Source organism: Carassius carassius, chromosome 27 (genome assembly GCF_963082965.1).
Source record: "Carassius carassius chromosome 27, fCarCar2.1, whole genome shotgun sequence".
Lineage (NCBI taxonomy): Eukaryota > Metazoa > Chordata > Actinopteri > Cypriniformes > Cyprinidae > Carassius > Carassius carassius.
In genome coordinates this window covers 16114413-16120208 of record NC_081781.1, presented here as the reverse complement: position 1 = coordinate 16120208, position 5796 = coordinate 16114413, and the positions used below count along the sequence as shown (strand labels likewise).

The 5796-nt window shown below is 39.9% G+C and overlaps 1 protein-coding gene across 2 annotated transcripts in view; it reads left to right on the top strand.

Annotated features, from left to right (window-relative positions):
- The window catches only part of kdr (kinase insert domain receptor (a type III receptor tyrosine kinase)), a 167583-nt gene that overhangs the window by 141114 nt on the left and 20673 nt on the right, over positions 1-5796 (top strand). The window lies entirely within an intron of this gene.

The following is a 5796-nucleotide window of genomic DNA, read 5'->3' as shown; positions in this document are numbered from 1 at the left end:
GTCCATCCTTCCCAGAGAACTAATCATCTAGCTCAAAGTAAATAACTCTCAGCAAACGGCTCCTCCTCTGTCCATCTGCCCCATGATTCCTTTCAAAATAAGAGTACGTGTTTTCACAATGCAGCTCCAAAGAGGAGTCAAGATTTCTCCGCGCTCTGCAGTTCTGAAGGAGGTGCATGAAAAGAGTTTGAGCATGGAAGAAAAGGACCATATGTTTTTTGTAAGTCCAAGAGGGGCCCTTTTGGAATAAAGCGATCTTTTTGTGGGGACAATGAAGTCAAGTGACCCATTAAAAGTGTTTTTATAGAGGCTTAGGTAGGAAAGAAATCAAAGAATTGGGAATGCACAATTACATTCAGTTACTCGATTAACCTTGTCACCACGCTCCATTCTTCACGTTCAGCTTTTAGTTGATTGGGCTTTTCAGTTGTAGTTGTTGCGGCAGGAGCTATGTGCACTTTGTTTTATGCATAGCCCATTCATTTAAGACTACTTTCATTTGTGGTTCTCCTGTCATTTCTGCAAGGACGTTCAGTTTTCCAGTTTATTCAGTCTTCATTTCTAATCTTACTATAAAACAAAATGTCATTAATATCTGGTATTTTCAGATAAAACATTTTATTTTTTGTGAAGAGTGCAGTGTGATTGTGAAATGGTTCATTCAATAGAAAAAAAATGCAAAATTCGGGGTCTAACAAAAGCACTTGCTGACACATGCAAGGGGGCGCTCTAACATAAGAAACAAATTCAATCGTTCTCGATCTCTCCCTGTATATAATCCATTAAGTTTACTTTTAAACAAACTTTCAACAAAAAATACATGATAAAATTACCACTCGTGAAACTTTATATAAGATTAGTTTGTATTCCATATCTGAAAGTTGTGGAAAACTCCCACAAAGACAAATTTGCCACTACCTCTTCTACTGTTTTTTGCCCTTCATCTTTTCTTTAAGACATTCCAGACTGAGATAATAGCTCATTATGAATTAGTTCTCTACGTGTCCCTGCACACGGTGATTCGCCGCTCTCTGTGCAGATGACTGACCCGGTATGTGGTGAGTGCAGCCCCGGGGCTGACTTGGCCCCCCTCTAGCCCTCTCCGCTCTTCCTGCAGCCGGTCCAGAGGAGCGCGCCTTGCAGCTCACCCTCGCAGAGAAACACACATCTCCAGTTGCTCAGCACAATTATTGCCACATGTTCGTGCCGCCCGGCCGCTCAAAAGAACAGAGTCCCTTGTTCTGGAAACAAAAGAATCTAATCTCTGAGACTAAAACTGAAGCCTTCAGAAACAGCGCGGGATACCTTGTTCGGTGCTTTAGTTTGGAACCGTTTAAATGCATTGAAGTGAGCAAAAGATTGGCAACAAAGTAAAAACAGAAATAAAAATAATTGAATACATACTGTAATTTGTGTGTAAATTCAGCGATAATTCAGTGAAATCATTTCAGTTCAAAAGAATGTCCAGTATGGGACGAATGCGCGAGCGGGAGGGAGAATCTACCTCAGCTACGGGACACCAGGACTTTCCTCTCAATATGTCTGACGCCAAGACGAAGAAATCGTTTTCAGAGGAACATGCACATCCAGCGAGAGTTTTATCTGTAGGTCTGAATGAAGAAACGCGATGAATTTTAAGTTTAGTCTCTCTTCAGAGAGATATAACCACACGGTGGCGTATATGTCCATCGGTGGGACAGCCTGCATTCATCTCTCTCCTGTCATTGCAGTTCAAAGCTATTAAGTAAGAGAGAGAGAATCGGAGAGAGCGAATTAAAGCCCACTGGGAGTAATACAGATGGAATCGAAGTACAAACCACATCAAAACAAATGGATTTAACTGTATTAGCACTATAACGACTTATAAAGAAAGAGTGTAATAACAGCAAAGATTTGAGGTGTGACATTTTGACATGTATACGTTGTATCACAGAAAAACAAACTACTACTAGTCATTTATTAGCACATTCTGCTTTTACTATGTAACAACGTCGTAAACTGAATTTACACAGTAACCAGCAGCAAGTAAGGTTCAGTTGCACTTTCCTTAAAGGCAAATTTTGTGTTCAATTTTCAATCTCAGAAACATAAAAATCTTTAAACGCGAAAATATGCAAAGCTTATGAAGAACAGAAAATGCCTTTAGAAAGGATTAATTAGATCAAAATGGTAAAAAAAGAGAGATACTTTAAGCATTCCAGCTCCAAAAGAAAAAGCTGTCTCGGTTATCTGTGCTGATATGGAGTTAATCTTTTGAAATGGTCAGTTGTCACTGGCTCTGACGCGCTGTTTTCACACACGCGCTGTCCAGCGTGCTGAAGCTCGCCGTTTTTTTTTATCAGATACATATTGGTGGGCGTGGGGCCGGGCAGAAGGGCTACTCTGCGCGGAGGAAAACTTTATAATGAATGCTGCTGGTTAACCTTGAACGCAAACATTGAGTCAGCAAAGGCGCTTAGCACAGGAGCGTGTAAAATGTTAAAATAAACATTTCACACTTATTTCGGTGGGTGTTGGTTGTCTAGAAATCTGAAATGTCAAGGCAAAAGTTAAATAATTATTTTACCCCCCCCCCCCCCCCTCAAATTTGTATGGGTAAATTGTTAGGTTCTGATAGCCCTGCTATTTTCTGTCATTATGGGTCAATAAAAGTAACCCTCTTGTTTTTGTCCATATTTTCATGGTCAAATGTTTTTGTGTGTGTGTGTGTGGGGGGGGGGGGGGGGGTTAGAGTTCCAGATCCTCAGCACTGTTTAGTTTCAAATGAAAACTGTGAGCCGAAGAGTTATAGCTGTTGGTCTTTATGCAACTTTGCAATAGGATATAAGGACAGGCATCAAATTTCGTATAGGTGGCGCTAAAACCGAAAATGCAAGCTGATTACAGCAACCAACTGCCTTTAACTATCATTTTTTCATTATTGACACTGTTTTCCTAATGAATGTTGTTCAGTTGCTTTGACGCAATGTATTTTGTTTAAAGCGCTATATAAATAAAGGTGACTTTGACTTTGACTTTCGATCGAGGAAGCTGAAATTGTAGCATTTCTTTGCAGCAAGTATAGCGTAAGACAGTGAAAAATAGTAAACGTCAGATAATTCGATAAATACCCCAAATTACTTCCAACAGCCAATCAAAATTCAGCAGCCGATTATTTAAATTACAAACGACCCATAGTAACTATTCGACAGCAACTTGATATCTTTACCATTTATAATGCCCCTGCTATTCAATTTTCCATATGGCCTCATATTTCATGAAAACGAGTATTGACTTATTGTATACTGACTATTACAACTAATCACTATAAAGTAGCAAACGCACAATATATTCTTCACATCTGTATGCTTTTTAGTATGAAGTTCAGACTGAATCACATCTTTACACTCTAAATCATTTGGCCCAACGTCCATAAAGGTTTTGAATTTTCACATGTGATATCAGTACGTTGAAACATTACGCAATGTTTTTAAATATCGTTCATTCAGTGTTATGGCATCAAAGGGGGCCAAATTCCTGTTTGTACCTCAGAGGTTATCTTGTTAAAAATGAACTCTTTTTCCTGCAGTTCCAAAAGTCAAGGCCTGCAATTTATGCGATTTGGCTCCTCTTGTGTTTGTTCTTGCAGAATTAATTCCTTAAAATAGATGTTCAAAGTACTCAGTACTTGTTTACAGAGACAAAATACATCATTTACAACTGATTCCAATGACAGGCATTCATACATTTCTGCATCCATTCTGATAATTTACAGCCCTCAAGTATGCTTTCCAACCCTCAATCAACAAAGAACACTAGTCAGTAGAGAAAAAGCAAATACCCTGTATTCTATCTATCTATCTATCTATCTATCTATCTATCTATCTATCTATCTATCTATCTATCTATCTATCTATCTATCTATCTATCTATCTATCTATCTATCTATCTATCTATCTATCTATCTATCTATCTATCTATCTATCTATCTATCTATCTATTTAGCAAGCTAGATTTAACTCATATCTATCTAGTTTTAACTCCTATAGCAAGGCCACTTATAACAGACCCTGATTCCTATTCCTCCCTGAATGAGCTGGCCAAAGTAATGAATAATATTCTGTCCTCTAACATTGTGTGAGTGACGGATATAATATGATCATATATTATCTCATTCAAAGCTGACCTCTTTTTACAACGGCTATACATTTTAATCCAGCAAAGCCACTAAGCACACTTGATAATATAGTGGGCACGCTCGGGAGCGCAACAATGGGACGCCTTAAAGAGGAGCTGACACGTCTCAGAAAGGGCCCATTCTAGAGAGGCCGACAAAAGCGCTCGGGACATATTGTGTGATGACCGAGTTCCCACTAAATTACTGATGGACAGCACTGATGGGACACGTGTCTAGAATTCCCAGTTCCATCATCTTTAAAACAATCGGGTTTGAACTGAAAGCCCAAACGATGTCCTCGAACTCACAAGTTCGCGTAAACGGCGTTTTCAGCATTTCACTTCACAGTTTAAACTATTAAAAAAGCGGTTTCCTCGACTGAAGACAAAACAGGTTTTGGAGGCATTCATTGCCCGAGTGCCCCACTTCTCTCAAGGCGATAGCAGCTGCAAGTGCTTAAAAGGGGCTTCTATTAATTGCTCTTTGTCATGCGTAATTGCCCATTTTGCGACAGTGCGTAATCTTTTAAAAGCTGAGCCGTACTTTGTTTCCATTTAATATTTGGTTTTAAGCATCGGATTTTCTAATATTCAACCGCACCCCCCCCCCCCCCCCCCAATTGATTTTACATGCCATAACACCAGAAAGAAAGCTTGCATTACCTTTCCTCATATCCCGAATGTGAAGCTTAATACAATTTTCTAAAAGAGTAGAACAAAGTCTACTGCCTATCTTAATAAATAGCTAAAAAATAATGTATAACCAAGAAGACCTAGATTTGTTTTTAGGTTTGTTTACTTTTTAGTAAGTACTATTTAGTTTCAAGTTCCAAACTCGAGACTTGAATCTGATATTAATAAAGTGACAAGTATATGGGGTCAACCGTGTCACGTCTGAAAAACGGGAGTCAGCTCTGAAACGGCTGAAAACTCTTTTGACGGGGCTCTTTCTCTCTCACACCTGCGAGGGGTGAAGTCTAATTCGATTAATAAGAAATTCAATATATATTCATTAGGTGCCTTCCCTCGATAATATATGATCGTGAAGCGAGACGTGAAAGGAGGCCATTTATTCCCTCTCTGAAAGGACCTGCGTGGGACCAAAATTTCACCTGCTTCCCCTCTCAATTAGGAATGTATCCCAAACTCTGACGGAACACGAGTTAAATTAAGCGTTCACTAATTTCCTATCACCCCTCCCACGTAATCCCTCAATTTTCAGCATGCCCCCTCAATTTGGCCCAAGTTGAAAGGTTCAAATAGTGCCTAATGAAACAGTGACTAAATCGTTTTCTCGCGCGCGGAGGAACCCTGTTGACGTCTCGTGAAAGGCCTTGAGCTCGCCGCCGTCGGGGGTCCGCCGGCTAAATGCGAGTTCCTGGCAGGACAATCTAACCTGTCAAAGCCTTTGGCCAGCTCTGCGTAGCTTTTTTTCCCTCGCTCGTATTGAAGGAATTGCTACATAAGCAACCAACGTGGGACAAAAACGGCAATTAAACTCCTTTCGGATTAATTTAACACGTGGACAACCGTCTTTTGAAAAGCACTAACAGAACAGGGTCGACGAATAATTGACTATCACCTGGTTCGTGAGATACAAATTCTCTCTTATAGGCCTTTTGTGGCCTGTGCACTAGTAGG